This window comes from Triturus cristatus, chromosome 7, assembly GCF_964204655.1.
Source record: "Triturus cristatus chromosome 7, aTriCri1.1, whole genome shotgun sequence".
Classification (NCBI taxonomy): Eukaryota; Metazoa; Chordata; class Amphibia; order Caudata; family Salamandridae; genus Triturus; species Triturus cristatus.
The window spans coordinates 112,711,165-112,731,388 of record NC_140590.1 but is presented as its reverse complement, the minus strand read 5'-3'; the positions used below and the strand labels follow the sequence as shown (position 1 = coordinate 112,731,388).

General features: G+C 44.4%; 1 protein-coding gene across 2 annotated transcripts in view; it reads right to left on the bottom strand.

Annotated features, from left to right (window-relative positions):
- LOC146808961 (chemerin-like receptor 1) overlaps nucleotides 1-19,913 on the bottom strand; it is a 78,351-nt gene extending 58,438 nt beyond the window's left edge. The window contains exon 1 of one of the 2 annotated variants that reach the window (XM_085614266.1): nucleotides 19,850-19,913. The gene's annotated coding sequence lies outside the window, so the exon portion shown is untranslated. Of the gene's footprint in view, nucleotides 1-17,876; nucleotides 17,963-19,849 lie in introns of those variants that run through there. The other variant, XM_085614265.1, reaches the window with a different exon arrangement.
- Between the last annotated feature and the right edge of the window lie 311 nt (nucleotides 19,914-20,224).

The following is a 20,224-nucleotide window of genomic DNA, read 5'->3' as shown; positions in this document are numbered from 1 at the left end:
CTCAAGCTAGCCCTAGACTCTCTTGAGAATTTTGCGGAATAGCAACATACTTGTAGAGAAACATTAGTATGTGGCATGGAATATCCTTTTCACTGAGACCCCTTTCTAGGATAATGGGTGTGCATACTGGGGTGTGAGAAGGGACTGCCCTCTCCTTTCAAACCTTTCACTCCAATGACTAGTATTCATAGTAGGGTATATGAAGGGACTGGTCTCTCTGCTGAGACCTCTCTCTTAGATGACAGGAGTGCATAATAGGGTGTATGGAGGGACTGCCACCTCCAATGAGAACTCTCTGTTAGATCACAGATACGAATAGTAGAGTGTGTGGTGGCACTGGCCTCTCTGCTGAAATATCTATCTTTAATGATGGGTGTGCATGTCAGGGTTAGGGCAGGCAGGATGGGCACTAGAAACAAGACACACCATGGAGAGCAACAGTAAGACTATGATGGCATACACACAGACCATGGAGGGAAGGTAGGAGGGGGTCAGGGGCAGATAGCTGACCACACAGGGAAGGTGGGAGGGGCCATGGCAGCACAGAAGACCATGCATGGCAAGCGGGAGGGTTAGTGGCAGCACAATGGCTATGATGGGCAAGAAGGAGGGTGCAGGGGCATGAACAAAGGACCATGGAGGATACAAGGGAGGGTCAGGACCTGGGCACAGACAAGAGAGTTCAGGGGAAGGGGCCTCACAACAGACCGCATGGGGCAGGGAGGAGGAGCAGTTGCAGCACAACAGACCAGGGAGGGCTGAAGGGTGTTGCAGTAAAATGGACCATGGAGGACAGGAGGAAGGGGATTTGGGCATGGCATGTGGACAGGCAGGGTGGAGGTGGTAGGGACAGGTTACAGTCATCTGACAATGCTAGGCAGGTGGGAGGGAAGTGGCAGCTCAACAGAACACTCAGAGTAGATAGGAGTGGCAGGTCCATGGAACATGGTGGGCAAAAGGGATGGAGCAGGGGCATGCACAAAGACATCGGAGGGCAGGGGGAAGGAGAATAGGGGCAGCAAGCTAAGCACAGAGGCTAAGCAGGAGGTCAATGATGGGCCATAGAATTGGGCAATGGAGGGCAGGTGGAGTGGACTGGTACATCATGCTAAATAGAGGGCAGTGGCAGCACATCAGACCATGCATGGCAGGAGGGAGGAGGCTATTCCATGGATTCAGACAACAGAGGATAGGGAGGAGGTGGATGGGGCAGCAAGCTAACTGTTCAGAGAAGGTGGGTATTAGGAACTTTCTTGTTTTTAAAATGTGTGTCTGCGCGAACTACTTAAAATATGAACAAGTATGCAGCATAATCTCACTTTTATTCAGGAAGAAGACGACGTTTGTGACTGTGACTCCGGGCTCACTTGGCAGAAACAACTCCTGACCCTCCACCCCCATCGCAAAATGTAATGCCCGTGAAAAGGGTAGGTGGACGCAGTGTTATATAGAACATAGTCCTGAGAGCATGATTGAAAATAAATGAAAACTAGATATAGTATATTGGTATAAACTATGCACCAAAAAGTGTCATATAAGATGAACCAGGGTGTGAAATATAATATGCAATACATTGTGCGCAATGACAGATTCATTGGAGAGCGCGAGATAGCACAGCCACTAGCGAGTGCTATGCGATATGCGCCTTGGAGTGTAATATGCACAGGGCAGTGTTGTGTAACCTAACTAGTCTCTAAAGTTGTAATATAAAATATGTGCTGGGGAGTGTAACGTTGCATATGCACTGTGACAAAGATATGGATCCCAGATTGTAATATGTATGGCATAGCGCTGTGCGTTATAACATACGCATCGAGGAAGGCACGTTAGATGGGGCAATATAACCCGTGCGGAGGCAAGTGTGGCATGACATATTCACGGGGTGGTGTTACATTGCACATGGGCTAGAGAGTGTCATAGCATACGCACTAGCTGGTGGAATACAACACAGAGGTGTGTGGCACTCAGCGGGCACTGGTGGGTGTAACACAGCATCGGGCTCAGCCAAGAGCACGCTGTGACTCTCAAGTGAGGTTCGTCTCCTTTCCAGAGAGTAAAATAAAAAGTATTACACATCCGGCGGTGGATGTGTGTTTTATTAACCGTGAGGGGGGTTTCTTGCATAGTTTGGTCAAAGTTTTGTCGATTCCCCTTTGAATGGCTTGGTGTGCGTGTGTATTAAATGTGCCCGTCAATAGCTACCCATGTTTGTATAAATAAACGACAAGGGTGTCTACTTGGAGAGTACCCACCGGCGGGGGCGCCGGGATTAGGCACGGTAGGGCGTCAGACACGTCAGAGCTTCACTAGTGGTGTAAATACATTCCACGTGGATTCATTGTATGCATAGTCGCCTTTTAATGAATATCACGCAAATCGTCATGGTGATAGGTACATACGGTTTGTCCATCATGTCCTAGGTGTTTCTATAAATATATATTATTTTTAAAATAATAAAAAACAAAGGCCGGCCCTGGGGGATGGGGTCCCCAGGGCAATAAGTGGCCTGAGGAGGGGGGCAACGAAGCCCCGCTCCTAAAGGAAAAAAAAAAATGGCCATGACCCGGGGGCTGTGCAAACACGCCCGATGGCGCATTTTAGGTTGGGGAAATAATTCCCCTTCAATCCTGAGGGCCCCTGGGGGCTAACTAGCCTACCAGGTGCTTCCAGTAAGCGCCACTGAGCTGCGTTGCAGAGAGTTGGTCCAGGCCCGTGCCACTTTTTACTCCTCTCTGCAACGCAACTCTGTGGCGCTTACTGGAGGTACCTAGTGGGCTAGTTGGACCCTAGGGACCCTCAGGATTCAAATGAACTTAATCTCCCAACTAAAAACGGCCCCAGAGCGTGTTTACACAGTGGTGAAGGGAGGGGCCTGAGTTAACATGTGTAAACACGCCCTGTGGCGCGTTTTAAGTTGGGAAAATAATTCCCCTTCAATCCTTAGGGACTCTGGGGCCAACTAGCCCACCAGGTGCTTCCATTAGGCGCCACTGTGCTTCGTTGCAGAGAGGCGCTTACTGGAGGTACCTAGTGGCCTAGTTGGACCCTAGGGACTTTCAGGATTCAAGGGGACTTAATCTCCCCAACTTAAAACGGCCACAGGGCGTGTTTACACAGTGGGGAAGGGAGGGGACGGGGCCTGAAGTGATGTGTGCAAACACGCCCTGTGGCGCGTTTTAAGAGGTAGTTTTAATCCCCTACCCTATTATATACTAGGGGCTTACAGAGGAGGTCATGCTAATCACAGGGGGACCCCAACACATAGTGTTCCCTAGTGTATGTAGGTGTTTTCACTGTATTCTGATGTCATGAGTGATGTCACTGACCATGTCATGAGTGATGTAATATGTGACATCATCAGCAGTGCATTGCGGGCGTGCGAGGTATAGTTAGCTGAACTAACTATAACGGGGGAATTTCAATGGTTTTGTATGAGTGAAAAGTTCAGATAACTATAACGCCCCTGAAACCTATGGTTTTTTCAGTGAATATATATATATATATATATATATATATATATATATATTCACTGAAAAAACCATGGGTTTCACACACGTTATAGTTAGGAATTAGCATTTAAAAAACCTTAGAAATTCAATGAAAAAACCAAAGGTTTCACACATGTTATAGTTAGCTGGACATTTCACTCGTAAAAAACCATTGAAATTCCCCCGTTATAGTTAGTTCAGCTAACTATAACTCGCGCGCCCGCAATGCACTGCTGATGACGTCACATATTACATCACTCATGACATGGTCAGTGACATCACTCATGACATCACTGATGACATCTCAAATGACATCACTGATGACATCACTGATGACATCATCCAGTGAATGTGTGTTTTTCTGAAAATTAAATATGTTTTATATATGTATATCTCAAGGTCGATGGAAGAATAAATGGGTATATAAGTGTCTAAATGGATGATTTGTTTTTGAAAAATTGATTGTGTAACTGACTGATTAAGTGTATCATAGTGAATACATGGCTTAGTGAGTAATGTTTAAATATGTAAATATCTGTATCAGTCTCTCACTTTGTGTATAAGTGGCTGCATGGGTTGGTGAGTAGCTACATGGGTGTCTATATAGGTTATTAGTTGTTTTTTTGAGTATCAGTCTGAGTGTCTGCATGGTTCGGTGGGGGGTATTACGTAGTGCATAGGTGCATGAATGAGTGACTCACTGTTTGTATGTGTTGAACACAGCATATGTGCAGGACTGTATGGGTGGATGAGTGTGTGTATGGGTGTGTTAGTGAGTGAATGACTGTCTCAATAGTGTCTTTATGAGTAACTACATATGTTTTAAACTAGTATATGTGACTATTGGTGTATATATGTGAGTATATGTGAGAGTGAGAGATTGAAAGAGTTCCTGTATGAATAAGTATGTGTTTCTATAATTGATTGTTTAAAAGACTAAGTATGTGTAAGTTTCCGTAGAAGTAAGTGTGGTGGTGTGTGTATAACTGTATATGCAAGTAAATGTATGTTTGATTCTTTATTAGCATGAGTGACTATGTGTGTGAGTAACTCTATGGATGAGTGGCATTGTGTAACAGGATGTATAGGTGCATGAGTACATATGATGAGTGAGTACATGTATGAGTGACTGTATAGGACTGTTGGTGAATGAGTGGATGTGTATGTGGATCTTAGAATTACTGAAGAGGTTGTTGTAACTGGTATTGGTATGTCCATTGTTTTGAAAATGTTAGTCTCTATTTTTGAATGTGTGTATCAAAGGTTATATTAGGGTGAGAGGAGGTCTGCCACTCTATCACAAGGATGATGTCATCAGTGATGTCATCAGTGATGTCATTTGAGATGTCATCAGTGATGTCATGAGTGATGTCACTGACCATGTCATGAGTGATGTAATATGTGACGTCATCAGCAGTGCATTGCGGGCGCGCGAGTTATAGTTAGCTGAACTAACTATAACGGGGGAATTTCAATGGTTTTTTACGAGTGAAATGTCCAGCTAACTATAACATGTGTGAAACCTTTGGTTTTTTCATTGAATTTCTAAGGTTTTTTAAATGCTAATTCCTAACTATAACGTGTGTGAAACCCATGGTTTTTTCAGTGAATTTGCAAGGTTTTTTAAATGCTAATTTCTAACTATGCCTACAGAGATAGGACATGTGAAGAAAGAAGAAAAAATGCACAGAAAGAAACAAAAGAAGTGCAGAAAGAAGCAACAGAAGTCCTCAAATACGAAGATAAGTGCAGGAAGAAGGATAACGTGCAGAAAGAACAAAAAGAAGAGCAGAAAGAAGCCTTGTTGCAAAATCATCCTGTACCCTCAACTTTTTCAGACGGATACTGGTGGTAACTGAGTCTGACTAGCCAGTGCTATGTTAAAAGACACTTAGAATACAGTGAAAACACCTACATACACTAGGGAACATTATGCGTTGGGGTCCCCCTGTGATTAGCATGACCTCCTCTGTAAGCCCCTAGTACATAATAGGGCATGGGGATTAAAACTACCTCTTAAAACAGGCCACAGGGCGTTTTTGCACACGTTAACTCAGGCCCCGTCCCCTCCCTTCACCACTGTGTAAACACGCCCTGTGTCCATTTTTAGTTGGGAGATTAAGTTCATTTGAATCCTGAGGGTCCCTAGGGTCCAACTAGCCCACTAGGTACCTCCAGTAAATGCCACAGAGCTGTGTTGCAGAGAGGTGTAAAAAGTGGCACGGCCTGGACCACCTCCTTGCAATGCAGCTCAGTGGCGCTTACTGGAAGCACTTGGTGGGCTAGTTAGCCCCCAGGGGCCCTCAGTATTGAAGGGAAATTATATCCCCAATTTAAAACGTGCCATAGTGCGTGTTTGCACACGTCACCTCAGGCCCCGTCCCCTCCCTTCACCACTGTGTAAACGCGCCCTGTGGCTGTTCTAAGTTGAGAGATTAAGTCCCCTTGAATCCTAAGGGTCCCTAGGGTCAAACTAGACCACTAGGTACCTCCAGTAAGCGCCACAGAGCTGCGTTGCAGAGAGGTGTAAAAAGGGGCTTGGCCTCAGAACACCTGTCTGCAGAGCAGCTCCCTGGCGCATACTGGAGATGCCTGTTGGGGGCGCGTTTGCAGAGTGCTGCACGGAGGGGGCATGGCCTCCGGCACGATGCCAGTCTTTTATTTATTTTAATTTTTTAAGAAGGGGGGCTGTGTGGTTCCCCTTCTTATTCTAATTTATTGGCCCTGATGACCCCATCCCCCAGGGCCTGTCTCCTAATTATATTTTTTTGACCCCAATCCCTAGGGCCGGCCACTGTTTTTATTATTTTAAAAAAATATTTATTTATAGACACACCTAGGACATGCTGGACAAACCGTACGTACCTATCACCATGACGATTTGCGGGATATTCATTAAAAGGCGACTATGCATGCAATGAATCCACGTGGAATGTATTTACACTACTAGTGAAGCTCTGACATGTCTGATGCCCTACCGTGCCTAATCCCGGTAGACACCCTTGTCGTTTATTTATACAAACATGGGTAGCTATTGACGGGCACATTTATTACACATGCACACCAAGCCATTCAAAGGGGATTCGACAAAAATTCGACCAAAACTATGCAAGGAACCCCCCTCACGGTTAATAAAACACACATCCACTGCCGGATGTGTAATACTTTTTATTTTACTCTCTGGAAAGGGGATGAACATCACTTGAGAGTCACAGCGCGCTCCTGACAGAGCCCAATGCTGTGTTACACCCACCATTGCCTGCCGAGTGCCACACACCTCTGTGTTGTATTCCACTAGCTAGTGCATATGCTATGACACTCTCTAGCCCATGTGCACTGTAACACCACCCCGTGAATATGTCATGCCACACTTGTCTTCGCACGGGTTATATTGCCCCATCTAACGTGCCTTCCTCGATGCCTATGTTATAACGCACAGTGCTATGCCATACATATTACAATCTGCGATCCATATCTGTGTCACAGTGCATATGCAACGTTACACTCCCCAGCACATATTTTATATTACAACTTTAGAGACTAGTTAGGTTACACAACACTGCCCTGTGCATATTACACTCCAAGGCGCATATCGCATAGCACGCGCTAGTGCCTGTGCTATCTCGCGCTCTCCAATGAATCTGTCATTGCGCACAATGTATTGCATATTATATTTCACGCCCGGTTCATCTTATATCACACTTTTTGGTGCATAGTTTATACCATACACTATATCTAGTTTTCATTTTCAATCGTGCTCTCAGGACTATGTTCTATATAACACTGTGTTCACCTACCCTTTTCACGGGCATTACATTTTGCGATAGGGGGTGGAGGGTCAGGGGGTGTTTCTGCCAAGTGAGCCCGGAGTCACAGTCACAAACGTCCTCTTCTTCCTGAATAAAAGTGAGATTATGCTGCATACTTGTTCATATTTTAAGTAGTTCGCACAGACTCAATGTTTTAAAAACAATAAAGTTCCTAATACCCGCCTTCTCTGAACAGTTAGCTTGCTGCCCCATCCCCCTCCTCCCTATCCTCTGTTGTGTGAATCCATGGAATAGCCTCCTCCCTCCTGCCATGCATGGTCTGATGTGCTGCCACTGCCCTCAATTTAGTATGATGTACCAGTCCACTCCTCCTGCCCTCCATTGCCCAATTCTATGCCCCATCATTGACCTCCTGCTTAAACTCTGTGCTTAGCTTGCTGCCCCTATTCTCCTTCCCCCTGCCCTCCGATGTCTTTGTGCATGCCCCTGCTCCATCCTTTTTGCCCACCATGTCCCATGGACCTGCCACTCCTATCTACTCTGAGTGTTCTGTTGAGCTGCCACTCCCCTCCCACCTGCCTAGCATTGTCAGATGACTGTAACCTGTCCCTGCCACCTCCACCCTGCCTGTCCACATGCCATGCCCCTATCCTCTTCCTCCTGTCCTACATGGTCCATTGTACTGCCACACCCTTCTGCCCTCCCTGGTCTGTTGTGCTGCAACTGCTCCTCCTGCGTGCCCCGTGTGGTCTGTTGTGAGGTCCCTTCCCCTGAACTTTCTTGTCTGTGCACAGGTCCTGACCCTCCCTTCTATCCTCCATCGTCCTTTGTGCATGCCCCTGCACCCTCCTTCTTGCCCATCATAGCCATTGGTCTTCTGTGCTGCCATGGCCCCTCCCACCTTCCCTGTGTGGTCAGTTAGCTGCCCCTGACCCCCTCCCACCTTCCCTCCATGGTCTGTGTGTATGCCATCACAGTCTCACTGTTGCTCTTCATGGTGTGTCTTGCTTCTAGTGCCCATCCTGCCTGACCTCCATGGCTATCTTGCTGCTCCTGCCCTGCCCCCTTGCCCCCAGCCCTCTGTTTACATGTGAAGACCCCTACTCCCTCCCTCCTGGCTTGTCTGTTCCATTGTAATGCCCCTGATCCGTCCCTACTGCCCTTTATGGTCTGTAATGCTGCAGCTTTCTCTCCTGTCTGTCCATTATGGTCAGCTAGCTACCATTGCCTCTTGCCCCTCTGTTCTCTGTTGTCCATGTGTATGGTCCTGTCCCCTCCCTCTTGCTTTCTATGGATTGTTGTGCTGCACTCCCGTCCTGCATGCCCTGTGTGGTGTATTGTGCTGCTGCAAACCCTGATGCCTGCCCTGCAGGGTCAGTTTGGTGCACCTCTCCATGCCCCTCTTGTCCTCTGTTATCCAAGTCCATGTCCCTATCCCATTTCCTTCCATGATCCAATGTACCATACTTGCGAACATTTTGAACTTGGTAAGAGGGAGATTTTGAAAAAAAACTGGGGTATTGATTTTCCCCTTTGAGTTACATTGAAAAAGAGGATATTGTAGACAGGAGACAGATCAAATGAAGCCCATTTGAGCTTAAAAACATTGGACGTTTCCTGGCTGAATCGGGTCTGTTGGCATGTATGGTTGTACTACCATTGCCTCTTCCTTCTGCCCACAATGGTCTATTACATTGCCACAGCCTTGAAGGAGGGTAGATTTTGTATCACAGGGGGCCCCTGGCCCGTTCTGTCCACACCTGAAGTATGAGACCCTTGTCCTTGCCCTGCCAGCCGCATTTGTAGGCCGTATTAAATTGACCAGCGGGTCCTGTGTTGCTATATAATTATCCTGAGACATCCTTACCACTCAGCCAGCATAAAACCCCTGTGTAGGCCCTTCTGTTCAATATGTAGGCCTCTTTGTTAAATTGACCATAGCTCTGCAATTTTAGTGTATAGCAGTCTGAAGGCAGGTCTGCGAGGCCTTCTGCTCCAAACTAGTAGCCCCCACCCTACCCGAGTGCTCCGTGCTCGGTATCAAAGTTCAACATCCCACTGAAGCTGTCGACATACAGTAGGCTGCATCCTGGACTGGTACTTGCTTCCTGGGCAGGTTTCCCGCTTTTAAGGAAGTGGCAACCGCAGAGCGTCAAGTTAGGAGAACTGAGGAGATTTTGTACATGAATATATTGAATTCCCGTACAATACCCATTATTTTCTGCTTGCTCTATGGAACTTACGATAAGCGATTGGCCTGAGAGACTGACCTTTTCACCCAGTCCATTGTCAGCATTAAGTGGGTAAATGACGAAATGTCTGGTAAAATCTGCAGACGAAGCTTTTGGGTAGCATACGTAGGTAGATGTAGCGTGCAAAGGAGCCCACAAAATGATATAAAAAGGGAGCACCCACAGATATCGACGGACTACCTCGCCGTCTGTATGTAGGTTAACAGGCTGTGCAGGTTTTCCCCAAGAGCTGGGAGCTCTTGTCTTCCTTTGCTTAAAATGTCTTGCTCTGCTTTGCTTGAAGTATCTTATTCTATTTTACCTATATGAAATGTCATGTTATGTTTAACCATTGTTCTCTTTACTTTTGCATTTAAAAGATTTTGTATTGTAATTGCAGGAATGCTTGCTCTAAGAGTAAACGTGAGTGTTCCTAGGTAACATTTTCCTTGGTGTAACTTGTTTCTCATGATGCATTTATAGATGTGTTTTCTCTCTCTCTCTGTCAGTACATTAATTAAGATACAGAGAATATCATGACAGCTGTATGATTATCTGGATTCTGTATTTTGTACTTTATGTCTCTATTCTGCGGTTTCTTTGAAGTTGTATCTTCTCATTAAACTGCCATTGTATTCTGCCACCAATTCCATGTCTCATATGTCTGTTTTCTTCATTTTTGGAGCAAGCGTTCCTAGGCACCCCGGCTCAAATTAAGGTGCCCCTTTTGTCCCTGACTCACTCTCCTGCTCAGTTCTGTGGTGGCTCCCGGGGCTCTGGGGACCGCCTCTAGTTTCCTTGACCCGTAATAGATCTTCCCTCCAACAGCCTCTCTTGCAAGTCCTGTATTGTTGGTTTGTTGCCCCTGCCCCCCTTTCCACTGCCCTCCATAGTCTGTTGTGCTTCCACGGCCCTTCCTGCCTGCTCAGTGTGGTTAAATTGTTGCCTTTGCACTCTCCTACCTGCCTTCAATTTTCAGAGTCCGTGCCCCTGGCCTTTGCCTCTCAACAGTATCCCAATGAACAACTAGATTGCTAACATTCTATATTTATTACAAAAGTGTGGAACGCCTGACATCATCTTGATGTAATCAAAACTGTAATACCTAGAGCATTTCCTTTAGAAATTACATATATGAGAGGGTCTTATTGGCATCAAAATTATGGTTAGTGCTCTAAAAGACTAAAATAAGGACATTTTGTCTGAGTTTTCAAATAGCGACAAAGCACTTTTAAATTATTTGTTATCTTTATGTTTTTTTTATCCAGTTGACCACTTGATTAAATGTTGCACTTAGGGGAGAGGATGTGGTGTTACTTCCAGAACTGCAGACTTTGCATTTTTGGAGCAAGCGTTCCTAGGCACCCCGGCTCAAATTAAGGTGCCCCTTTTGTCCCTGACTCACTCTCCTGCTCAGTTCTGTGGTGGCTCCCGGGGCTCTGGGGACCACCTCTAGCTTCCTTGACCCGTAATAGATCTTCCCTCCAACAGCCTCTCTTGCAAGTCCTGTATTGTTGGTTTGTTGCCCCTGCCCCCCTTTCCACTGCCCTCCATAGTCTGTTGTGCTTCCACGGCCCTTCCTGCCTGCTCAGTGTGGTTAAATTGTTGCCTTTGCACTCTCCTACCTGCCTTCAATTTTCAGAGTCCGTGCCCCTGGCCTTTGCCTCTCAACAGTATCCCAATGAACAACTAGATTGCTAACATTCTATATTTATTACAAAAGTGGGGAACGCCTGACATCATCTTGATGTAATCAAAACTGTAATACCTAGAGCATTTCCTTTAGAAATTACATATATGAGAGGGTCTTATTGGCATCAAAATTATGGTTAGTGCTCTAAAAGACTAAAATAAGGACATATTTTCTGAGTTTTCAAATAGCGACAAAGCACTTTTAAATTATTTGTTATCTTTATGTTTTTTTTATCCAGTTGACCACTTGATTAAATGTTGCACTTAGGGGAGAGGATGTGGTGTTACTTCCAGAACTGCAGACTTTGCAACTGGGGAACCAGGTTGAAGTTTCTGCTTCAGCTCGACATTCTGTGATTCTGGACAAATCACTTAGTCTCCCCATGTCTACAACCAAAATGAATTTGTGCTTGTGTGATGTAACCAATGCTCATGTAAAGCACTCCAATACCTGACAAGTCTGCACTATATAACACTGCAAAAACACTAAATAATAAGTGTTTTGCACACTTCTGTCATTGGGCTATATTTGGGCTACATCTGGGTGATTTTGGGCTACATTTGGGCTCTTTTGTCTCCGGTGGCCATCTTGGGAGATTTATTTGTTATGAAGTTTCCTAATTTCCTCATGTACTGCAGTCTCCTCAGTAGGAAATGCTTTCAGTTTTTTACGTTGATTCCATCATGAAGGTATTCAGATATGTCACACATTTGCCATAAATTCTGAATGTTAGCACTCTAGTTGCTCATTATATCACTGTAGTAAAACTACTGTTCACCATGGAAGTCTGCTCCTGGTATTAAAAGTGCATGTTTCAGTCTGCATGTCAGAATTTTTTAATGAAATAGAAGAGGATTTGAGAAGTCACTCAAAATGTGCCCTCATTTTCTTTCTTCAGCATTAATGATAATTTCTATGGCAAAATGAACCCCCTCATTGTGTTCCTTTTTAAATTAAATGTTTTAAGTGTTACCAGTTTATTCCAATCAAGATGGCTTCAGGTGTGCCATACTTTTGTCATAATGAAGACAGTAAGCGCTCTAGTTGTTTTTAAGAACATTCTGGGACATTCTGTCATTGGGCTATACTTGGGCTACATCTGGGTGATATTTGGGCTACATTTGGGCTCTTTTGTCTCTGGTGGCCATCTTGGGAGACTTATTTGTTATGAAGTTTCCTAATTTCCTCATTTACTGCAGTCTCCTCAGTAGGAAATACTTTCAGTTTTTTACTTTGATTCCATCAAGAAGGCATTCAGATGTGTCACACATTTGCCATAAATTCAGAATGTTAGCACTCTTTTTGCTCATTAGATCACTGTAGTAAAGCTACTGCTCACCAGGGAAAACTGCTGCTGGTATTGAAAGTGCATGTTTCAGTCTGCATGTCAGAATTTTTTAATGAAATAGAAGAGGATTTGAGAAGTCACTCAAAATGTGCCCTAATTTTTCTTTCTGCAGCACTAATCATACTTTTTATGGAAAAATGAACCCCCTCATTTTGTTCCTTTTGAAATTAAATGTTTTAAGAGTTACCACTTTATTCCAAGCAAGATGGCTTCAGGTGTGCCATACGTTTATCATAGGTAGGACTGTTAGCGCTCTAGTAGTTCTTTGGAACACTCTGGGAAGCTGCAGTAGAACACAAAGGAATCAACTGACAGTCTCTGCCCTTGTTGGATGTACATGTTTTACTGAGAATGTCAGACTTCATTCTCACATGACTGAGAAAGATAATGTGAATTTACAGAAAATAAGCTCTCAGTTTAGTTTATAGATCACCTTCCAAACCTCTGTGGTAAAAGCATGAGAACATATTTTTCTCTCAATCATGATATCCCAGCAGAAGGCTTTTTCACATGGTGAAATCACCTTAGAACATACCACAATTCCTAAAATGAGTATGGTACCATCAACAAATGATTTATAATGTAACTAAAGTCTTAAAACCTTCTATTAACTGCAATGCTTTTTAATGAGGTGCTATCATGTATATTGGTCCCAAGATGGCTGCCAACACTTCTTGGATGAAGTGCTGACAGCCAATCAGATCTCAGGATGAGATGTGTGGTTAGGCTCCGCCCACATATATATATGCTTTTAAATGCTATTTTCTCAGGAAATACTGAACAGATTTACACCAGACCTGCAAAAGGCACTTCCTTGACCTTATGGCTACCTCTCTGCCAAATTGCAAGTAATTCTGTTCAGCCGTTCGGGCTGTAGCTGTGTCTAAAGGTCCTATGGAAAAATGCATGGGAAAAACGCGTTTTGGGACCCCCCTTTTATCTCAGCCCCCGCTTGACGAATCCCCCCGAGACTTTCAGGGTAGGAGCGGAGCGTAGCGCCCCACCTATTTTGAAAAATTCGCGAGGATTCGTCGACCGGCGCCAAAGTTATTCAAAATAGAATGTTGCGGATTTCCTATGGAAACGTGGTCCTAACTATAACTACCTACTGGCGACTGCCAGTAGGTAATATATATATATATATATATATATATATATATATATATATATATATATATATATATATATATATATATATATTCACTTAAAAAACCATGGGCCCGATTCACAGAATTAACTTAAGACTAAATCCTAAACTTACTACTTTGTGGTATTCACAGAATGCACTTACTACTTTTGGTATTCACAGACTGCACTTACTACTTTTGGTATTCACAGAATGGATTTACGACTACTAACTTTACGTCCGCACTCGGGCCGGAATTTCCGGCCCGGAGGCGGCGCTTCTGGCCCGGAGGCGGGGCTTCCGAGACGGAGGCGGAGTTTCCGGCCCGGAGGCGGAGCTTCCGGCCTGGAGGTGGGGATTCCGGCCAGTGGCGGAGATTTAGCCATGGCCAAAATCTCCACCTCCGGGCCGGAAGCTCCGCCTCCGGTCCGGAAGCCCCGCCTCTGGTCCGGAAGCTCCACCTCCGGGCCGGAATTTCCGGCCCGAGTGCGGACGTAAAGTTAGTAGTCGTAAATCCATTCTGTGAATACCAAAAGTAGTAAGTGCAGTCTGTGAATACCAAAAGTAGTAAGTGCATTCTGTGAATACCACAAAGTAGTAAGTGTAGGATTTAGTCTTAAGTTAATTCTGTGAATCGGGCCCCATAGGTTTCACACATGTTATAGTTAGCTGGACAATTCACTTGTGAAAAACCATTGAAATTCCCCCGTTATAGTTAGTGCAGGCAACTATAACTCACGCGACCGCAGTCCTCTGCTGATGACGTCAGATATTACATCACTGTATTTAGACACTTATTTACCCATGTCTTCTTCCATTAATTTTTAGCTATACATATATTACAAATATATTTTTTTTCAGAAAGACACATATGTCATCAGTGATGTAATATCTGACGTCGTCAGCAGAGGATTGCGGTCGCGTGAGTTATAGTTGCCTGCACTAACTATAACGGGGGAATTTCAATGGTTTTTCACGAGTGAAATGTCCAGCTAACTATAACATGTGTGAAACCTATGGTTTTTTAAGTGAATTTGCAAGGTTTTTTAAATGCTAATTCCTAACTATAACATGTGTGAAACCTATGGTTTTTTCAGTGAATTTGTACGGTTTTTTAAATGCTAAGTTATGGATGTATTTATTTATTTTTTTAAGGTTTTTCACCGTGCGTGCCACCACGTTACGCAGTACGCGGAATTTTTCCGTTTCTACCGTACGCGCACGCTACGCGCACTCCGCGATTTTTTGAAAAAAACTTAAAAGAAATTTTGGCCCTTGGGGGTCCTTCTGGGACCCCCTGACAAAGGCTAGGGGGTCAGGAACTGTCCACCCTGCCCCCTCTTTACGTTCTCCACCTTTGTTTTTCACTAAGGGTGGGCGTAGTTCGCGAAGTAGCACTTCGCGAAGCTACGCAAAGTGAAGTTCGCACTACGCGAGCTACGCGTAGCACTTCGCGAACTGCGAAGTAACATGTTCGCACTGTGCAAGATGTTGTTTTCAATGATTGCACAGTGCGGACAAGCAACCGGCACTGTGCAATCATTGAAAATGGCATCTTGCACAGTGCGAGCTGTAGTTTTTTGCTGCTCGAGTAGATTTTTACTCGAGCTGCAGCTTTCTCAACGCGAACTGGTAGTTTCTCATCGCGAGCGGTCGCGAGAATACGCGACCCCTCGCAATGAGAAACCTGACCTTCTCGCGTTGGGAATCTCGCCGGGAGGTTTATTTTCCATGCTCGCGATCGCGAACAAGGAAAAAGTCTCGCCAGGATGTCATTTTGCTTGCTCGCGGTCGCCAACTTGACGTTGAGGACCGCGAGCAAGCAAAAAATGACCGCAGCTCTACGCAACACTACGCTACGCGTGTTCGCACTGTGCTACGTGCAGTTCGCGTAGTGCGAAGTAGCGCGAACTTCGCAAACTACGCGAGCGTAGCGTAGTGCTTCGCCCAGGCCTATTTTTCACCCCCTCAGACTGCGAGAGACAAAATGGCGGCTGACACTTCCTGGTTTCCACCGATTCGAATGTTTACTAAGATCTAACAACCAATCAGAATCGCGCTCGCGCACGGCAGCGTCCGCGTACGGTACGTTTTACCGTACGCGCACGGAGCGCACCTATAGATATATATATGCTTTTAAATGCTATTTTCTCGGGACATACTGAACAGATTTACACCAGACCTGCAAAAGGCACATCCCTGACCTGAGGACTACCTCTCTGCCAAATTTCAAGTAATTCTGTTCAGCCGTTCGGGCTGTAGCTTGGACTAAAGGTCCTATGGAAAAATGCATGGGGAAAACACGTTTTGGGACCCCCCCTTTTTCTCAGCCCCTGCTTGACGAATCCCCCCGAGACTTTAAGGGAAGGAGCGGAGTGGAGCGCCCCACCTATTTTGAAAATTTCGCCAGGATTCGTCAATCGGCGCCAAAGTTATTCCAAATAGAATGTTGCGGATTTCCTATGGAAACACGATCCTAACTATAACTATCTACTGGCGACCGTAGATAATATATATATATATATATATATATATATATATATATAATACCCTTTCAGGCATTTTTTAGACTTATACTGGGTGCTCCTTTGTGTCGGGACAAAGCTATACCTCTCTGAAGAGCTCTAATTAGAGCGAAACACTGTGTCAGGGGTTGCTTTTACATATTTCAGGTTGGCTTGGTTGGTATTTTACCAATCAAAGCTGTAATACTGTGCCTGGAGTGGTAAATGGCTTTTGTCATTGTACAGCTCGGCAAGGACAACACTGTGCTAGTCCTATGCTTAAAGACTTTGCTGTAGAAATGGCAAAATACTTTGTCCATTTCTATCACGGTGCGGATGGCTCTGTGCTAATCCTACGCTTAAAGACTTTGATAGAAAAGCAGACATTTGAGGTGAGCAGATCCAGAGTGTCGCTGGAGTTGAGAGTGCTCTATAAAGGAGCTGCTTTTCACCTTAACTTGAGAACTACCCAGAGTTCTCTGCTTCTTTTTTGCATATATATATATGTGTGTGTGTGTGTATGGGTGTCTGTATGGACAGTACATTTAGACTTAGACTTGACATAAATCTAGGGAGAAAAAAAAGGAATATTACAGCACAAGATACATGTATGTATCAGACCATATGGATGTATTGCTTTTATTGACATATGGCTATTTATATGGAAGGGTCATGCATGGTACTGAAACTTTACTACGTATCATGTGTTTATATGTATGCATACGCTAAATTCTCTGCATACTTCACCACAAGATACTTGTGTATATCAGACCATATACATATTTCTGCTTCTATGTACAGCCTGAAGTCTATATAGAGAGGTTTATTTCAGCCCTTAAAATCTTAACGAGTGACATGTCTATATATGCATGTATAAATTGATTTCACTTTGTGTCATAAAATATCTACTGCATCCAACCTTTGTCCCATCCCTCACATGCTTTACTAATCCCAAACGCTTCTGACTACTATGAACTCCCAAAATCCTTTCTCAAACTTCCACCTCCTTTTTAGCCATATCACCCAACTAACAGGTGGAAATGTCCTTGATTCCCAGTGACAACTTACTACCTTACCTTTTTAATCCACTCCCATAATTCTATCCTTACTTCAAAGCAATACTAAATACTTAAGAACTCAAAAGCACAAATTTAACACAACTAATCCCGAAGCAACGAAACACATATTACTAATTTTCTAAGCATTTAACTCTAATCTTGGGTTTCAAAGTAGTGTGCTACCCACCGCAAATCGCTTCAACGCCTCCTCAGGTGTAGTAAGCGCTATATAAATACAATATATACAATTTATAATTGTTGAAGCCTATATGTAACTTTGAACAACTTAGACATGTAGATACAACTCATACCTTAGTTGCAGACAATCCTATTTCACAGATCCATACTACAGACTTGCAAGCAGGGGGTTTATGCTGCAGAGGACTGGGTCTGCTGCTCCAGTGAACACAATAAACATGAAGACTAGCGGTAATAACTCCCTATTCCTGCCAGAACACTCATATAAACTCCAGAATGCTGGAGCTAGGGGCAGAAACCAAATGTGGAAGTGATGGAGTGCCATGAAAGGGCGGCAGGAAAATCTGAGGTGTAACAGCTGTGTAGTTGTGGGTCCACAATGTCAGTTTTGCCTATGGGACCACCTGTGGAGCAGAAGCTATGCCTTACCATCCCACAGCCCCAATCCCACTCTCTGTACCTGTCAATCAGGGAGACAGCCTGAATCCTTCTGTCTCTGGGATCTTCTTTCACTTCACTCGGTCAATGTCCTCTTCTGCCCTTTCATGTGAATGGTTCAAGTCCTTCTCTCGGTGTGTCCTGGGCCCTCCCATCCCCTGGGATGGTGAGATCAGAAACATACCCAGATTGGTCCCGTCTGTCTGCTGCAACATGAGACGTTGACGATTTCCATCTGAGATATTGTTGAGTATCTGATGCTCTTATGCAAACTTTGTCTGGTTGGGTATCACGAGGCTGATCACCCTGGAATAGACCTGGGCTAAAATTTCGTTCCGGTCGCGGATATTGCGATAATGTGACATTTTCGCGTTCCGCGGAAAGCGCGAAAATGTCAAAATTTCCTCATTCCGCAGCTTAGCGATAATTTGGTTCTTGCTCGCGCTGTAATATAATACATTCTCACGTGCGCACGATCACCTTACCTGAATCCCTGCGTTCGCCGACAAGTTTTTTTGATCCGGTCGCGTTCTCCATGAGATGTATTGTTTTTAGGCATTTGCGCTGTCTCGCGACAGTTTGTGCCCGCAGTGACGTCATGCGTCGCGCGATCATGTCTTTCTTCTCGCGATCATGCACCGCGAGACAACTGAAAACAAGATGGCCGCGCCCGCGAGCAACCACATGGGTAAGTTGGCGAGCCGCAACCATGCAGAAAATCTCACGAACATGCGGGAAAAAAACTTCCGCATCTTCGCGATATTTCCGCGTGTTTGCGGAGATTTTTAACATTTTCGCGATAATTTGCGAAAGTGGATTTCGCAAATTCCGCCCACCCCTACCCTGGAACCAGTGGGGAAAACTGTCAAGCAAACCTATGAGCACTTTGGTAATCACAATAATAATAATATTTATAGTCCTAAAATGCATATGATTAGGATAAGAAAAACTAAACATTTATAAATGTGCACAACTGCAAGTGTGAAATGTGTGGGCATTAGATGTACATTTATGAATCTGGTCTCCGCAGCAGAAGCACACGTGGAACATGTACTCACTTAACACCAGCAGCATGCAAATGACCTGTAATTTTTGTGAACACTATCAATGCTACCGGTAGTTAAATATTCCTTTATGTGGGTTTATGTGGGTTTTCATGCTTAAGTCTCAGCTATTGCATCCCTTTAATTTTGTTTTGAAAAAAAATCCTACCTACATCTATCCAGAATAGTTTTTAAGCTATTTCTTGAGAGAATGGCACACCCATTTTCGGCCCCAACTAACAATTATGAAGAAATATTGTCGATTGTCATGAACATAGGAATGGACATTGGAATAGGAAAAGAAGGAAACCTTGTGAACTACATTTAGCACAACAATCATGTTCAATGCGAGACTAGAAGTGTGTATACCTCTACCTATGACAGCTTCCTCTATGCTGTAAGTATAGGAAGGGTAAATGCATAAACATACCTGTAAACCTTCGTCTCAATCAGACCCCGGTTACATATCGCTGTGAACTCTAGGGCTCCCATGTTGCATGCTTGCAGCCAACATCCTGTGGGATCTGCTGGCCAGGAGCTCTCATCCCTCAAGGCTGATAAATATTTACAACCTTCTCAAGTAGATGAAATATATACTGAGCAATTGTGTAATGACACATATGCCATTTACAGTGCTTCTAAGCAGCCACAAACTGGTATTAAGTACTGTATACTCCTTCAGTGGCTCCTCTTTACTGGCCATCCGTTTAAAGAATATTTAACCCCTGGTTGCTTATATCCAGGTACATGAATGTTTCACCTTCTCCAATGATGATGGTACCCAGGACATTCTTCATCAAACCAACATTCTCTTGGGTCAGCAGTGCAAACATAAAATTGCCTTTGTGTCTTCAGCATTGAATGTCCTGTCATTTCTGACAGGTAAATGCAAATAAGCTATAAATGGTGGCGGTGGGTAAGAAGCTAGAAAGATGGGCAGATGAACACTGACCTTCAAGGATGGGCCCGGCGCCATGACCAGCTAGATCTGTGAAATCTCTGTGAGTTCTTCTCGAGATGAACTTTTCCTGACGCTGCACTTAGAATCAGTGGTTTCACACTGTGTTTTGGGTTTTGCCGTCTAATCTACATGGGCAAGTGACAGTGTCATGAGGCCTGTCAAGATTAGATGACTCGAATCTTCTGTACTCAGGACTTCCTGGCATAGCCCGGTGTCATCTTCAACGGATCCACAATGTTGTCATAAGAGCGGCTCATCCGTTAAGTAAAAGCGATCATATCACCAACACCCACATTTGTTTCCATTGGCTGCCTATGAAGCAGAGAATCTTTTTTAAGATTGTATGTCTTGTGCACAATCTTTTTT